Source organism: Prionailurus viverrinus, chromosome A3, assembly GCF_022837055.1.
Source record: "Prionailurus viverrinus isolate Anna chromosome A3, UM_Priviv_1.0, whole genome shotgun sequence".
NCBI lineage: Eukaryota > Metazoa > Chordata > Mammalia > Carnivora > Felidae > Prionailurus > Prionailurus viverrinus.
Genome location: NC_062563.1, coordinates 9745709 through 9761247, shown reverse-complemented (window position 1 = coordinate 9761247; position 15539 = coordinate 9745709). Strand labels below are relative to the sequence as shown.

At 41.6% G+C, this 15539-nt stretch overlaps 1 long non-coding RNA gene across 1 annotated transcript in view; it reads left to right on the top strand.

The window, feature by feature from the left end:
- The window catches only part of LOC125161497 (uncharacterized), a 193463-nt gene that overhangs the window by 110268 nt on the left and 67656 nt on the right, over positions 1 to 15539 (top strand). The window lies entirely within an intron of this gene.

Genomic DNA, 15539 nt, shown 5'->3' with positions numbered 1-15539 from the left:
GATTATGGGTTACTCAGAGAAAGATGACAGTGACAAAGTATAGTTTTCACAATATATCAAGGGTATATGATACCCATGGTTGACAGCTGTTGATGTCAGTCTTGATCACCTGGTTGGGGTGGTGTTTGTCAGGGTTCTTCACTATGAAGATACCCCTCTGATTCCATACTTTATACTTTGGAAATAAGTCATTGTGCACAGCCTACACCTAAGGAGTGGGGAGCTAGATTTCCTGCATGTAGAAGTCTCGGTTAACTGAGCCTCCCTCCGTATTTTGGATATGTCATTCCAGTATCTTCCGGCTTCCATATTTCTTATGGGAACTTAGTAGTTGGTCTCATCTTTGTTCCTTTGGATGTCACATGTTTTTCTCAGGCGCTTTCAAGATTTCCTTACGGTTTCTGGTGAGCCGTTTTCATTCAGCAGGGGAAATGTGTTACTTCTTCCAGAAGCTGAAGTTCCTGTCCCGCTCGTGCTAAACAGTGGTGATGACGGTAGTGAAAAATGTGTAGCCTCTAAGTCACATTTAGAGGTATCACTAAGACATAACAGTTACTAAATGATGTTGTGGTTTAATTTGGCCACTTATTGATTTAGTTGAGTTCTCTAGAAACTTCTAGCTGAAAAAAAGGTGAAATTGCTACAGGTAAATTTGGGTTCATGTACCTCTAGGATCTCTCCTTTCTCCTTCTACTCCCTGAGTAATTTTGTTGGCATTTTGCAGAAGCTTGCTCGAACTTTCACTTTAGTGTCTGGGTTTGGGGCTCTTACAGGTTGGTATATAGCCTTGACATTTCCAGAAGACATGACCATCATGTGAAAACTATTATGTATGGTGGGGAGGAGGGGAAGACTTTCTTATTTTGATGAAACAGTTCTGAGAATAATCTTGTTGCCGACTCAAACCCATTGTCACGGTTTTCTTGTTGGGCACAACATCTATTGGCTGTTATTGGATCCCTTCGTTCTTAGAGGCACCATGAACAACCTGCCACTTCGATGACAGCAGAATTGGATAGCAAGAGAATTCTATTAGTATTCAATCTCTCATGGTAGCAAAGTCATAGAGAAAATAACTGATATTGATTGACAACCTACCATCTGTCAGATGTCGTAGTAAACCGTTTACATACTTTTCTTCTTTTTAAAAAAAAATTTAATGTTTATTTTTGAGAGAGAGAGAGAGAGACAGACAGACAGACAGCATGAGTGGGGGAGGGGCAGAGAGAGAGGGAGACCCAGAATCCGAAGCAGCTCCAGGTTCTGAGCTGTCAGCACAGAGCCGGCCGCGGGGCTTGAACTCATGAAGTGTGAGATCATGACCTGAGCCAAATTTGGATGCTTAGCCAATTGAGCCACCAGCTGCCCCCTTTTCTTCTTCTTCTTTTTTTAAAGTTAATTTATTTTGAGAGAGAGAGAGAAAGTGAGCGCAAGTGGGGGAGGGGCAGAGAAAGAAGAAGAGAGAGAATCCCAAGCAGGCTCCATGCCGTCAGCACAGAGCCATTCATGGGGCTCAGTCCCATGAACCATGAGATCATGACCTGAGCCGAAATTAAGAGTCGGACGCTTAACGGACTATACTTTGGTTCTTTTTATTTTTTTTTTATTTTTTATTTTTATTTTTTTTTTTTTAATTTTTTTTTTCAACGTTTATTTATTTTTGGGACAGAGAGAGACAGAGCATGAACGGGGGAGGGGCAGAGAGAGAGGGAGACACAGAATCGGAAACAGGCTCCAGGCTCTGAGCCATCAGCCCAGAGCCTGACGCGGGGCTCGAACTCAGGGACCGCGAGATGGTGACCTGGCTGAAGTCGGACGCTTAACCGACTGCGCCACCCAGGCGCCCCTACTTTGGTTCTTTTTAAATCCTTAACACAATCCTTCCAGGTAAGTATTAATGTATCTAGTATTCATTATTTTCATAGAAGTTAAATTTTTTTTTCTATTTTTTTTTCTATGCAACTGATGTATGGCAGCTGGTGTATTTGGCATCGCAGAAGGTTTTCTTATGTTTGAGCCCCAAGTGTCTATTATTCCTCTGGCCACAGTTTTAGTCAGTAGTGGTCACATGACCTAGTCTGATCCCATGAGAGTCAGCCCCAGAACTTTCATCTCAATTGTTGGAGGGAGAGACATTTTATTTTACTGCTGGCTTTGACCATGGGAGAATCTCACCCTATTGATGCTAGTGGCCATGTTGCTACCCCACAAAGCCAGAAGAAGAAAACCTCGCTGACAGCACAGGGATATGGAAAGAGTCAGGTCTGGGTAAAATTGTTTAACTCTTGGGCTAACTCATACCTGAGGACAGCTACATCTCTTAGTTACATGAGCCAACAAATTCTTCTTTGGGTTGAATCAATATGAGCAGTTTTCTGATGGTTGCAAGTGAGATGGCCCTGATTCGTACAACCTCTTTCTCTCTCCTGCACTGAGCAAAGCTCAGCAAAGGCTTCTTTGGAAGGCAATTGCGCTGAGATAAAAACAAAATATTTAATTTTTAATTTAATTTAATTTAATTTTAATTTAATGTAATTTAATTAATATTTAATTTTTAATGTTTAATCCTGCAGTTTGAGGACTAAGTGTCCTTGGACCAGTCCTGTCCTCTTCCTGGGCTTTGATCTTCTCTTTTAGGGAATAAATTCATTTCTCTGTAAGTGGATTAAACTCTATCTCTTATGGCCCCCCCTTGGTCTAAAATTCTCTGATTCTGGGAAGTACTTATTTCAAACTGAAGGGTTACTGACTTTAAGATTTAATAGCGGTTATGAGATTGAGGTTTATTTTTTTTTTACACTGGGTTTATTAAAAATGTTTACTGATTTATTTTGAGAGCGAGAGAGGGAGTGAGCCATGGAGGGGCAGAGAGAAAGGGAGACAGAGAATCCCAAGCAAGCTCTGCACTGTCAGCATGGAGCCCAATGCAGGGCTCAAACTCATGAACTCTGAGATCATGACCTGAGCCAAAATCAAGAGTCGAACGCTTAGCCAATGGAGCCCCCCAGGTGCCTTGAGGTTTTCCCTTTTTAAGCTTAGTTTTTTGAGAGAGAGAGAGAGAGAGATTGGGGGAGGGGCAGAGAGAGAGGAAGAGGGAGAGAGAGACAATCCCAAGCAGGCTCTGCACTGTCAGCATAGAACCCCATGTAGGGCTCAAACTCACGAACCCTGAGATCATGATCTGAGCGAAAATCAAGAGTTGGACATTCAACCAACCGAGCCACCGAAGTGCCCCAGGAGACTGAGTTTTAAAGTCAGACAGACAGACACACACACATTTGAAACCTGGATCTGCCTCTTACAGTTATATAACCAAAAGTGGATTTCTTAACCTGTTTACCTGTCAATATTCCTAATTACAAAGGGAGATGTAATTCACAGGGTGGTTGATTAAATGAAATAATGCATGTGTAATCATATACGGTAAGGACTCAATAAATGATAACTATCATTATTTATTACTCCTTCCCAACGGCATCTTTATCTTAAAATAGCATTTCCCAAGATGTGTTTGGTGGGAAACAGTCCTGCAAATGCCTGCACAAAAGGATTCTGTAGTCAAATACATTTAGGAAATGCTTATGCTTTGCCTTCCCTTGTTTTTCAAGGCACATTAGCATATTAAAAGCTCTAAAAAGTTCTTCAATAAATAAACCTGCTTAAATTTGTTGATCCAGCATCTCAAACCGTATTTGGCTACACAACACTTTCCCCTTCACAGGTGCATACCTATTAACATATATTAACAAGGAAAAGAGTTGAAACCTTGAAGGTGTGATTTCTGGCATCCATCAATGGGTGGGAGCAGTGGAACGGAGCATTCTGGGGGAATCTAGACCTTCCCAGATGTGAGAGCTTACTTTTAAAATTGATTATTGAAGTGGAGTTGACGTGCAACCTTATATTAGTTTCAGGTGTGCAACATAGTGATTGTGCAATTCTGTGCATTATTCAGTGCTCACCGTGCTTTGGGGGGTCACCATCTGTCACCATAGAACACGACTGCAATATTGTTGACTCTGTTCCTTATGCTGTCCTTTTCATCTCCATGACTTAGTTATTTTATACCTGAAGTTTGTAACCCTTCGACCCCTTTACCTGTTTCACACATCCCTCTCCCTCAACCTCCTTTCTGGCAACCACCAATTCTCTATACTTAAGACTCTAGTTTTTGTGTGTGCATTCTAGATTCTACATGTACGTGAAATCACATAGTGTTTGTCCCTCTCTGTCTGACTTATCTTACTTAGCATAATTCCCTCTAGGCCCATCCATTTTGTTGCAAATGGCAAGATTTCCTTCTTTTTTTTTTATGGCTGAATAATATTCTGTTGTGTATACAGACCACATCTCCTTTATCCATTCATCTATGGATGGATACTTGGGCTGCCTCCATACCTTGACCTTTGTAAGTAATGCTACAATAAATATAGGGGTGCATATATCTTTTGGAATTAGTGTTTCCATTTTCTTTGGGCAAATACTCAACAGGAATTGTTGGATTACGTGTTATTTTTATTTTTAACGTTTGCAGTTCCTATTCCTTACTAGAAAACATGGCTTTATCCAAAAATGTAGCCCACAACAGAGGTTGGCAAACTGTGGCCCCTGGGCCAGCCACCTGGTTTTAGAAATAAAGCTTTATTAGCACCTACTTGGATCTGTTTGTTTATGCATTGTCTGTACCTCCTTCAATGTTACCAGGGCAGAATTGAGCGGTTGTGACAGACACTGAATGGCCTGCAAAGGCTAAAAAATAGTTAGTATCTGGCTCTTGAAAAAAAAATGTGTTGACCCCTAACCTGATGACAAGATTACATCCGTAAGAACTACGGGAACTCAGAGTAGTTTTTTTTTTTTTGTCCATCTTGGTAAGTTCTTCTTGTTTCCAATTCATAAGGTGACATACTATATCTTTACATTAATAATACTATTGAAAAGATGTCAAAAGAGTTCACCAACTGTTTTATTCAAAGGGAGCAGAAAAAGCAGGAAATGTCCTGAAAATAGAGGAATTTGTAGCGCACAGAAATTTAATTGGCCTTCAGCTTTCCTGGCCCTTAAATGAGTAGTTCTTGTGGAAATTACATAGTGGCCCCATTTTCTTATGAAAATTTGTCACGTTCTCTTCATGGAGTTTCCAGTTGTCCTCCTAGGAATAAATGACACGTTATGGGATGTTACTGTATCTTTTGTCATGTCTAGTAAGTCACACGGTTGAATCAGTTTTGGGGTAGCAGTGCCACTGGGGGGGGGGCGCGAAGAAACAGCGTTTAAAACCAGGCTCCTTTGGCCCCGTAGGTTTGAATACGTGGCCAGGACCCCATCAGGGGCTGTCGAATGAACCTTCTGAGAAGAGTCACCCAAGTTCCTAATTTGTATCCTATCATAAGGACTTTTAAAAAAAAATTTTTTTTTTCAACGTTTATTTATTTTTGGGACAGAGAGAGACAGAGCATGAACGGGGGAGGGGCAGAGAGAGAGGGAGACACAGAATCGGAAACAGGCTCCAGGCTCCGAGCCATCAACCCAGAGCCCAACGCGGGGCTCGAACTCACGGACCGCGAGATCGTGACCTGGCTGAAGTCGGACGCTTAACCGACTGCGCCACCCAGGCGCCCCCCTATCATAAGGACTTTGAAGGAGCTCCTAGAAATAGCTGGCTGAAATTTCTCTCTTCCAGTTTTGGGAAGACAGGAAGAAACCGTGCCTTATCCTACAACCTAGGAATCCTTGGTCTCACGGAAGGCTGAGTTTGTGGTTGCAGAAATTAATTTTGAGTTCTGAGTTTTAAGGGTCTCTGTCTATCCATTCACTCAACAATCCACCGAGAACCTTCTCTGTACCTCACACTGAGTATGTAGAGGGGCGGGAAAATTAGACAACATCCCTGACTTCATGGAGATGCAAAATCTAATGGAGGGAGATATACCGCAAAGAAAGTACTCAGGTAACTGTGTAATTGTCACCTGTGATACAGGAGGGATCCCTTAGCTGCACAGAGTGGTTCAGCATGCTGTGTCTGAGGACGTCACCTAAACCCTGAAAAACACCAGAGAACTGGGTCTACCTGGGAGAAGGAACCTACATTCTGGGTAGAGGGAGCAGCATGAGGAGAAGGCTTTTATTTTATTTTAATTTTTTTTGAGGGGAAAGCTTTGAATCTGGTGGCTGCGATTTGGAAGTAGACCCTGAATTCTGATCTCGACGTATTCTTGAATTGGTTGAATTTCAAATGACTTCACTGTTCCTGGCCTCAACGTTTCCATCTCCTAAGCGGCAAGGACAACTTTGACGTGAATGCTTTGCAGAAAACTGTGGGAAATCCTGTTCATATTTTTGATCAGAATTAATGGGAGAAAAATAGCTTTCATGTTAGTGTCATCTCATCTATGAAAGTCTTGCGTAACAGTGCCAAAAGAATCCTAATGGTCACTCAAGCGTCCTCAGATTTGGGAAGAGGTAGGGTGGGGCAGAATCGGAATAGAATTAGAATTCCATTCCACGTTTTCCTAATTCCAATCAAATCCGCCAAATCCAAGATCATATTACTTCCTTCTAAGCTGCTGACTGGAAGAAAACTTCCCAGTGAGATTCATGTAATTTATTGTGGAGTTAAAAAAAATAAAAATAAAGTAAAATAAAATAGAATTCCTTATTAAGCAATTTGTCCCAAACTCAACCATACTAATTAAGCCTCCATGGATAAATATATTCATAAATAGTCATGTTTTATCAAAGTCAAATACAGTGCAAATTCTTGTGTTCATGCACTAATAAACCTGAGTTATTAAATAAACTCGGTGCTCTACTCTTTAAATTAAGGTTCCATCCATTAGTAAATGTTTAATAAAAATGTAAAGATGGGATGTTGTTTGACGAAGAAATACATCCCCAGTACTTTCCAGTTGAATCCAGCTCAGTGAAATGCAAATTTCATAAATTCCAATCCATCAAATAGAAATTTTACTATAAAAGGTTTTCATGGCAATAATAGCTGTCAACTATCAATTAATGCACACGGTCCCATTTTCCTTAAGTACGGTATTGAACTTTAATGAAAGGTTACTTATTCTATCAAATTGCTTTATACTTGGTAAGATTCAACTTAACCAAAAATTAACATCAGTATTCCACAAAGAGAGCATGCAAACAAAATTCACCCAAATGACAGGGGAGCCTAAATGTTTTTGTTGCACACACAGAAATATGCTTCCAACCCACATTTTAAAAAGTGCCAAGAATTCATCTTTTAAACTGATGTTATCAGGAAATTTAACCCATTCTCGACTGTATGTCTTTCCTGTATTTGTTTGCCTCCTTACTCTGAGCCACATAGAACACGCGAGCATCATTTTTGTGTATGCCAGGAGGGCAAACGCTTAACCTCACAGCAGCCAGCCAGTGTGGGATACGGCAGCGAGGCAAGGGACTTGAGTCTAACGTGTCTGGGTTCAAATCCCAGTTCTGTCATTCACTAGCTGTGTAATCCTGACCTGGCCGCTCAGTCCAACTGAGCCCCCGATTTTTCATCTGTAAAATGAGAACAATAAACTTATCTTTGAGGATGGCTCTGAAAACTAAGGAGAAAAGGGTATAGACACAGTTTGGAACACAGGACGTATCTAATAAACGGTAGCTGTATGTATTATTACAGAATTGGCGTGAGGTAGGGAAGGATGTTAGTATCCTAGTGCAGAAAGTCACAGCGCACCCACATTTAGATGTGTGCAAAGATGGGACTGTCTTAATGGATGTTGCAGTTGTGCAAAACGACGCTTATTCAGGTCTCCTAGAAGTAACAGCGTGCGTGGGCCAAAATGAAGACCGATCAGGATCATGCTAGTGACCCAGGCACACTCTGTCACCTTTGAAATCTCCCTAAACACGAGGATTACGCTTTTCTTCCGAAAGCCATGCACCTATCAGTGTGGAATGTCACTGAGTGATTCCTACTAAATAAGCAATAAAGTAGAATCAGGAGTCTGGGGTTCTCGTCCCAGCTTTGACACCAACCAAATGCATGTCCTTGGACTATTCTTCTCCTTTTCTAGACATCAGTGTCCTCACGTGTCAGATGAGCAATAGGCAGGTGTAAGTGGAATAGCATAAGTAGCAGGGAGGTGGTGGGGTGGGGTGGGGGGAGCTCTGGCCACATGGCAAGCGTGTGTGCCTTCCAGAGGGACAGCCTCAGCTCTGCCCTAGCTGTTGCCCTGTGGGAATCTGGACCAAGTATTGCCAGATCTGCAAGAAAAGTCAGAAATTCAGACTTGGAAAATAATTAAAAACGATTATTTTAAAGCACTCTGCTAGTCAAAGAGAAACGTTTATAGGAGGATTTTATGCTTGTGGGCTGCCCATGTGTAACTCTGGGCTGGATGTCTCCTGAAAGCTCTGACCAGAGCACATTTCTAATTTTAGGGAAGTCTCAGTTGTGTGTGTGTGTGTGTGTCTGATTTTTCTACTCTATAATCCTGAAAAATGATTTACAAAACCTAAATAGATTCTGGCATGAACTAAGCTTAAACTGACTGCTTTCTATCACGAATTAATATTAACCAGAGCTTGTCAGATACTAAATATTTGTTTTAAGAATACACACAGCCCCGGCTTTCATCTGGGGTAGGCTCTAATCTTTGGCCTGTCAGTTCCGGGATATAGCACTGGATAAATCATGCTCTCTTGAACAGATAGATGCCAGGGTGGTTGTGTACAAATGGAACAATGTGTCAATGAACACCCGAGTTTGGGTTACATCTACTATAAACATCGACATTCCTTTGCAATGAGCCCATTTGCTGGTTAAGCAGTTACAGCTTTGGAAGGTTTGATGCTTCTGTGCTCAATCAGGTTCTAACGATTTCAGATGTTTGCAATTAATGAACCATTAGATTAATTGGTCGAGTACCATAAGAGGGGTTTAAGAATTGGGTCAGAACCACAGACGAGCTATTACCCACAGGAACAGCAATCACCAGAGGCAAAATGGTGCGAAATTGAATTAATGATTTTATTCACTGTCCCTCATCCCTCCCTCCCAGTGTTTTGGTTTTTTTTTTTTCTGGACTTAAAAAAAAATAGCACTGACCAGTCTCTAGGTTGGGCAAACACAGAAAGGGAGGAGAGGGCTGAAAAAGAAAAAAGAAAGAAAAATGGTTGCTTCCTATTTCTCCAGTGAAGACTTGATCTTCTGAAGACTGAGTACCAAAAAATGACTTCATGGGTACCAAAAAATGACTCCGTTTCTCAGTGTTTGGCTGGATCTCTCTCTCTCTCTCTCTCTCTCTCTCTCTCTGGGCTTTCTTCCTAAGCTCCTGTGTTTTATTAATTATGTAACATGTCGGCCATCTTAGAAAAATGATTAATGGTGCTTCAGAAACATGGAAATAAATAAGGCAAGCCTCAATATATGATTATGTAGGCTTGATCTAAACCCCAGGGTGGCCATCTTTTAAGAAGTGTGTTAGGAGTTGAACACCAGCCCGTCGCCACAGTACTTAAAAGCTGGCAGCACCTGAGTTATCGCCTGGCAGTGGATGGTGCTTTAGATGAATTTGTAATTTGAAAAGTTAAATTAACCCTGAAATATATTATTTGCTGTCTGTTTCCTACTCAGGAAGGAGATCCTCATGTAAACAGACCCTTACTCGCTGGGGTGAAGAGTGAGCTGTGCTCAGATCCTTGCGAAATTGATCGTGACTGTGCTTTTTCCTAGCACAGAAAGGCAATTTTTGGAAAAGGGCACCACCACCACCACGAAAGCATATTTTCAAAGAGAATTCAGGTGCTTTCTTTATAGTCTGTGTTGCTGTTTGACATTTCGTGATGGTTTACATGCTTACTTGTTCATTTCGGGTCTCACAGCTAGAACGTGAGCTCCGTGAGGCCTGGGTCTTGGTCGTTTTGTTCATGGTTGTATCTTCAGCGAACTGCTAGAATCCCGGCGCACAGCAGGCACTCAATAAATCTTGGTTGGGTGAATGCAGAAAAGAGTATTTGTTGTCAAGAGAAAATGACTTTGGAATTCCTGTGATTCTGGAAGATTGGCCAATAGAAGTTGGCCCAGGCAGTGACCTTATTGCTGTGAGGACAGGCTCATTTGTTAGTTTATTCAACCAATCTTTGTTGAAGACCTCCTATGTGCCAGACCCTATTCCAAGTGCAGATACAGCAGTTTATGATGCACAGTTCCCTAACCTCACGGACCTTGCCTTCTCATGGGGAAAACAGAAATCAAACACATAATGATACGAGGGATGAATTTAATTAAAAGATAACTGTTTTGGGGCACCTGGGTGGCGCAGTCGGTTAAGCGTCCGACTTCAGCCAGGTCACGATCTCGCGGTCCGTGAGTTCGAGCCCCGCGTCAGGCTCTGGGCTGATGGCTCAGAGCCTGGAGCCTGTTTCCGATTCTGTGTCTCCCTCTCTCTCTGCCCCTCCCCTGTTCATGCCCTGTCTCTCTCTGTCCCAAAAATAAATAAACGTTGAAAAAAAAAATTAAAAAAAAAAAAAAGATAACTGTTTTGCAGGAAAAAAAAATCCAAGGACCATGAGAACATGTGATATGGGAGCCCAGTCTAGTTTGGAGGGACCAGGAAGGCTTCCCTGGGGAAGTAACGCATAATCTGAGACCTCTCTGGAGTTGGAGAGCACTGGGAGCAAAGGGAAAGCATGAGCAAAGGTCCTGAGGTAGGAGAAGCTTCATGTGGGAAATACAGCAAGCAAGCCAGTGTGGCTGTGACAGAGCCACAGAGAAGAGAGGGAGCAGTGTGAGACTGGAAAGAAAGGAAGGTCTGGGTGAAGTTAACTGGGTCCGTAAAGCATCCTGAAGGCTTTTTCCTTTATCCTGAGAGGCATGAGATGTCATTAAAGCATTCCGAGTAAGGGAGTAAGGTGATAAAGTTTTAAATTTAAATTTTATTCAAGGGGCAACCGGGTGGCTCAGTCAGTTGAGTGTCCAACTTCAGCTCAGGTCACCATCTCGCAGTGTGTGAGTTCAAGCCCCATTGTCGGGCTCTGTGCCGACAGCTCAAAGCCTCCTTTGGGCCCTCTGTCCCCCTCTCTTTCTGTCCTTACCTGGCTCATGTGCTCTCTCTCAAAAATGAAGAAACATGAAACAAATTAATTCAAGCAAATTAGAAATAAAATTATTCTTAGACGGTGACAGGAGCCCCTTTTTAGTTTTTTAGTTATTGTTTTTTTGTTTTTGTTTTGTTTTGTTTCTTGTTGTTTGTTCTTTTTTTTGTTTGTTTGGAGGGGACTCCCTTACAAGAGGGAAAGTTAGTTACAGATGCTCCTAAACTAGAGCAAAATGATAAAGAGCTAATGGTGTGGAGCGAAAGGCCTTACCTCCCATAATCCATGCACGAATCCAGTCCTGCCCCAGAGACGTTTTAGTCTGAGCCTATTTCTTTTTTTTTTTTTTTTTTTTTTTTTTTTTTTTTTTTTCAACTTTTTTATTTATTTTTGGGACAGAGAGAGACAGAGCATGAACGGGGGAGGGGCAGAGAGAGAGGGAGACACAGAATCGGAAACAGGCTCCAGGCTCCGAGCCATCAGCCCAGAGCCTGATGCGGGGCTCGAACTCCCGGACCGCGAGATCGTGACCTGGCTGAAGTCGGACGCTTTAACCGACTGCGCCACCCAGGCGCCCCATTCTGAGCCTATTTCTAAAAGTAACTCAAATTTCAGCGATTTAATGAGACTGATTGGTTTCACTTTGGATTCAATAGGAGTTTGCTAGAGTGGAAGGGGTTCAAAATGTATTTTCTCCTTTCGTCAAACTTGCAAAGATACCGTCGATTCATGAAATTATTTGATCAGTTCTTCATTTGTACAAACACATAAGCAGGTCACATACGTCCCTGCCTTAGTCGCCAGGGTTCGAAATGAACATAAAAATGTTGTCTGGGAGCCATGTAGATGGTACTCAACAAATGTTCGATGAATGGTGAAATGATACATAGGGTATTCCCAGTCCGAAGTGGGTATGTAAATAACACAACCTGGTCGTTGTTAGAAGAGATGTAAGAGAAAGTCGGTGCTCTGGGAGAAACTAATCCTCCAGGAGCAGAAAAGGTGGAGATCAGCTCAGATCCCTGCACCAACAGTTGCTATGGGCTTTGAAGAATGAATAGGAGTTCCTAAGCAAAGAGCACAGCATAGCCTAAACAATGGCCAACATGTAGCAGTGTCTAAATCTCTGTCATTTTGTAATTTAACCTTTTGTGTACCCTAATTTTTGCCATGGCCTTTCCTTACTCTTTAATATTTTTATTTAAATAGTCTTTGTAAAATTAGCCTTATCCTGAGTAATAAGAACTATGATGGCATGGTTCAATGGGCTAATGTTAGATTTTCCTAATACACAAACATGACATAGATTGCTATCCACTGTCCATGTCCCCTGTTCCCTCTCTTTAACAGAACCCCAGTATTTTGGGTTATCCAACCTTCCTCTCTCCATGCAATAGCATGCTTCAAGGAAAGCTGACCACTTCCAGAAGGTAGAACCTAACCAGTCTAAGCCAGTCATAAAACTTTATTCCCTTCTTCAGTGATTGGTTTGGGCACAGTCGTATGACCCAGTTCTGGCCAATGAGAGGTAAGGAGAGGTCCACTGGCATATTTCTGGAAAAGGTTTTCTTATTTGGAGGGTGATATTTCTACATCTCTGGAGCTAAAGAAACTCATCTTATGACCATGAAAGAAACTAGCCTGTAGGTAAAGCTCACACTATAAGGATGGATGGCAGTGTGGACACGTGGAAAGAATCTCTGTGTTGATGAATCATAGAATCTCTCTCTCTCTCTCTCTCTCTCTCTCTCTCTCTCTCCCCCCCCTTCCTCTCCCCCTCTCTTTCTTTGTGTGTGTGTATGTATGTGTGTGTTTATTCATCTTAGAGAGAGGAGGGGGGAGGTGCAGAGAGAGAGGGAGATATAGAATCCGAAGCAGGTTCCAGGCTCTGAGCTGTCAGCACAGAGCCTGACGCGGGGCTTAAACCCACAAACCGCGAGATCATGACCTGAGCCCAAGTTGGATGCTTAACCACTGAGCCACCCAGGCGCCTCTAGAACCACTCTCTTAACCGGCGGAGAGTTGCTCTATGTCTGGGCCTCGTGCTCTATGGGACAATAGTGAAGGGCCAGATAGTAAATATTTTAGGCTTTACAGGCCGAGAGGCAAAAATCAAGAATATTATAGAGGTACTTACAGATTGACAGGCAAAACAAATTTCTACCAATTATTTGTTAATGAAATTCAAAATATAATTAATAGGGTATAATTTTTTATAGCAAAGCTTTACTAATGAGAAGAATGGGATTCTTTTTTTTCCTCTTTTTGTTTTTTTTAGTGTGCATCATCACCAAATTGTTTGCAAATATTCAGAACTGTTCTTTTTTTTTTTTTTTTTTTTTTCAACGTTTATTTATTTTTGGGACAGAGAGAGACAGAGCATGAACAGGGGAGGGGCAGAGAGAGAGGGAGACACAGAATCGGAAACAGGCTCCAGGCTCTGAGCCATCAGCCCAGAGCCCGACGCGGGGCTCGAACTCACGGACCGCGAGATCGTGACCTGGCTGAAGTCGGACGCTTAACCAACTGCGCCACCCAGGCGCCCCTCAGAACTGTTCTTGATTTGCAGACCATACAAAAAACAGACGATGGTTCACATTTGACTTGTGGGCTATAGTCTGGCCAACCCTTGTTTTAAGGTAATTTTTATTTTAAAGTTTGTATTGGCTGAAAATGATTATTCACAAATAATCTCTACTTTTCATAGCCAAGGGCATCCTTATTGATACACATTAAATATTAAAATAAAAATTTTGGTATGAATCATGCCAACCCACCTTCTGTCTACCAAAGGCATGATTAGCAAACTTTAGGAAATAGTAGTTTACATTCATTAAGCACTTATTTTGTGCCCTTTCATCCCCATTTATGTGCAAATGAACCATACACAGGAACTTGCTTCTGATTTCAACTTCCCAAACTAACGGGCACATCTTAGGGAAGTCAGATATAGAAACAGATGATGCAGCTTTAAAAAAAATTATCATCACATTTCTTTATGGTTAAAGAGCATCTGGAACAATCTAAGGAATTAGAAGGGGAATAAGATGTTTTACAACATAATATGCCCCAGGATTGCCATACAAGTGGGAAACGTGTTAGTTGAATAATGGCTCTGTGCCTGCTTTTTTTGGTTTTTGGTTTTTGGTTTTTTTTTGTTTTTTTTTTTGGTCTGCTTTTTCCAGATCTTGAGAACATTACTGTAGTGAGGTTAGCTCTTTATTTATTTAGTTTTGAAAATTTTTCTTTAATTCTAGCATTCCAGGGAATAATGTAGCACTCCAAACAATAATTTATCCTAAAAAAGGAGAAATCCTCCCCTTCACAGGGGAGAGAACAAAGAATAAAAATGTGAATCATTAAAAAGCAGGGGAAAAAAAAACCCCACAAAGACTGTAAATAAACCCCTGTAATTATGCATTACAAAAGGAAAGTCAACTCCAAATGGTTCAGTAACCTCATCACCAGCCTTACTAATAATCATGGCAATATTCTTTCCCTTAAGATAATGAGCAGCGCACGCTGGAAAGAAAAAAATGTGTAAACACAAGCAACGATTTCTCATCTAAATACAAAACAAAATGCAGTGACTCACCTTAAGGTTTGCGATCCAGCCCTAGTGCCCAGAATTTTAATTTACTGTCTATCTCTTCCTTTAAAAGGTCAACCAAGGGGGGGAAATACAACAAAATTATGAAACTCGCCTTTCTGACTCGACAATACATTCCGCCCGGGGCCCTCCTCCGACGGTGGTCCCACCTGAAAGGAACCCAGAGAACGAACACTTCAATCATTAACCGAATTTAAAGACAATAATTAGCAAACAATTTTGTCATCTTTAAAGCTGTGCCGCCGCCCCGAACATTTCTATAGTTCCTCAATTACGTTATAAATCAAAAGTAATACAAAGAGACAGCGTAATAATGGGAACGCGGTGGCCGCGTCGAACACCCGGATAGCAGCTTCTCCTCCCCTCCGCCATCCTTCTGTTCATTTATTTTACTTTCTTAAGCAGGGTAGCCACAAACGCATCATCCTCATCAAGGCTCCTTCTGTCTCAGAAAATGATTCTTACTGGTTGAGCCAAGTTACAAGATAGAGAATGGGTTGTGTTTTCCTTATTCTCCACACCTGGCCTTTCTTCCCTCGAATTTATTTGGAAAGATCCAGAAAAAAAAAAGAAAAAGAAAAGAAAAGAAAAAATCTTCGTGGCCAGGGAAGAAAGGACGGAAGAGCATTATGCAAAACAGATGTAAGACAGTCTCTCTAATGTTGCATGCTGCTATCGATTCTTTCTTTCTTTCTTGCCTGTCAAGGCAACTGATAGAATTCCGCCCTGGACTCCTACCTTTATGTTTCCTCTCGATTATGGCTGTTCCCCATAAAATTGGGTCATCTCTAACATACCTACCAGGCTATAGGAGGAGAGATAAGTCAGATTTTTTTTTTTTTTTTTGAGGTTT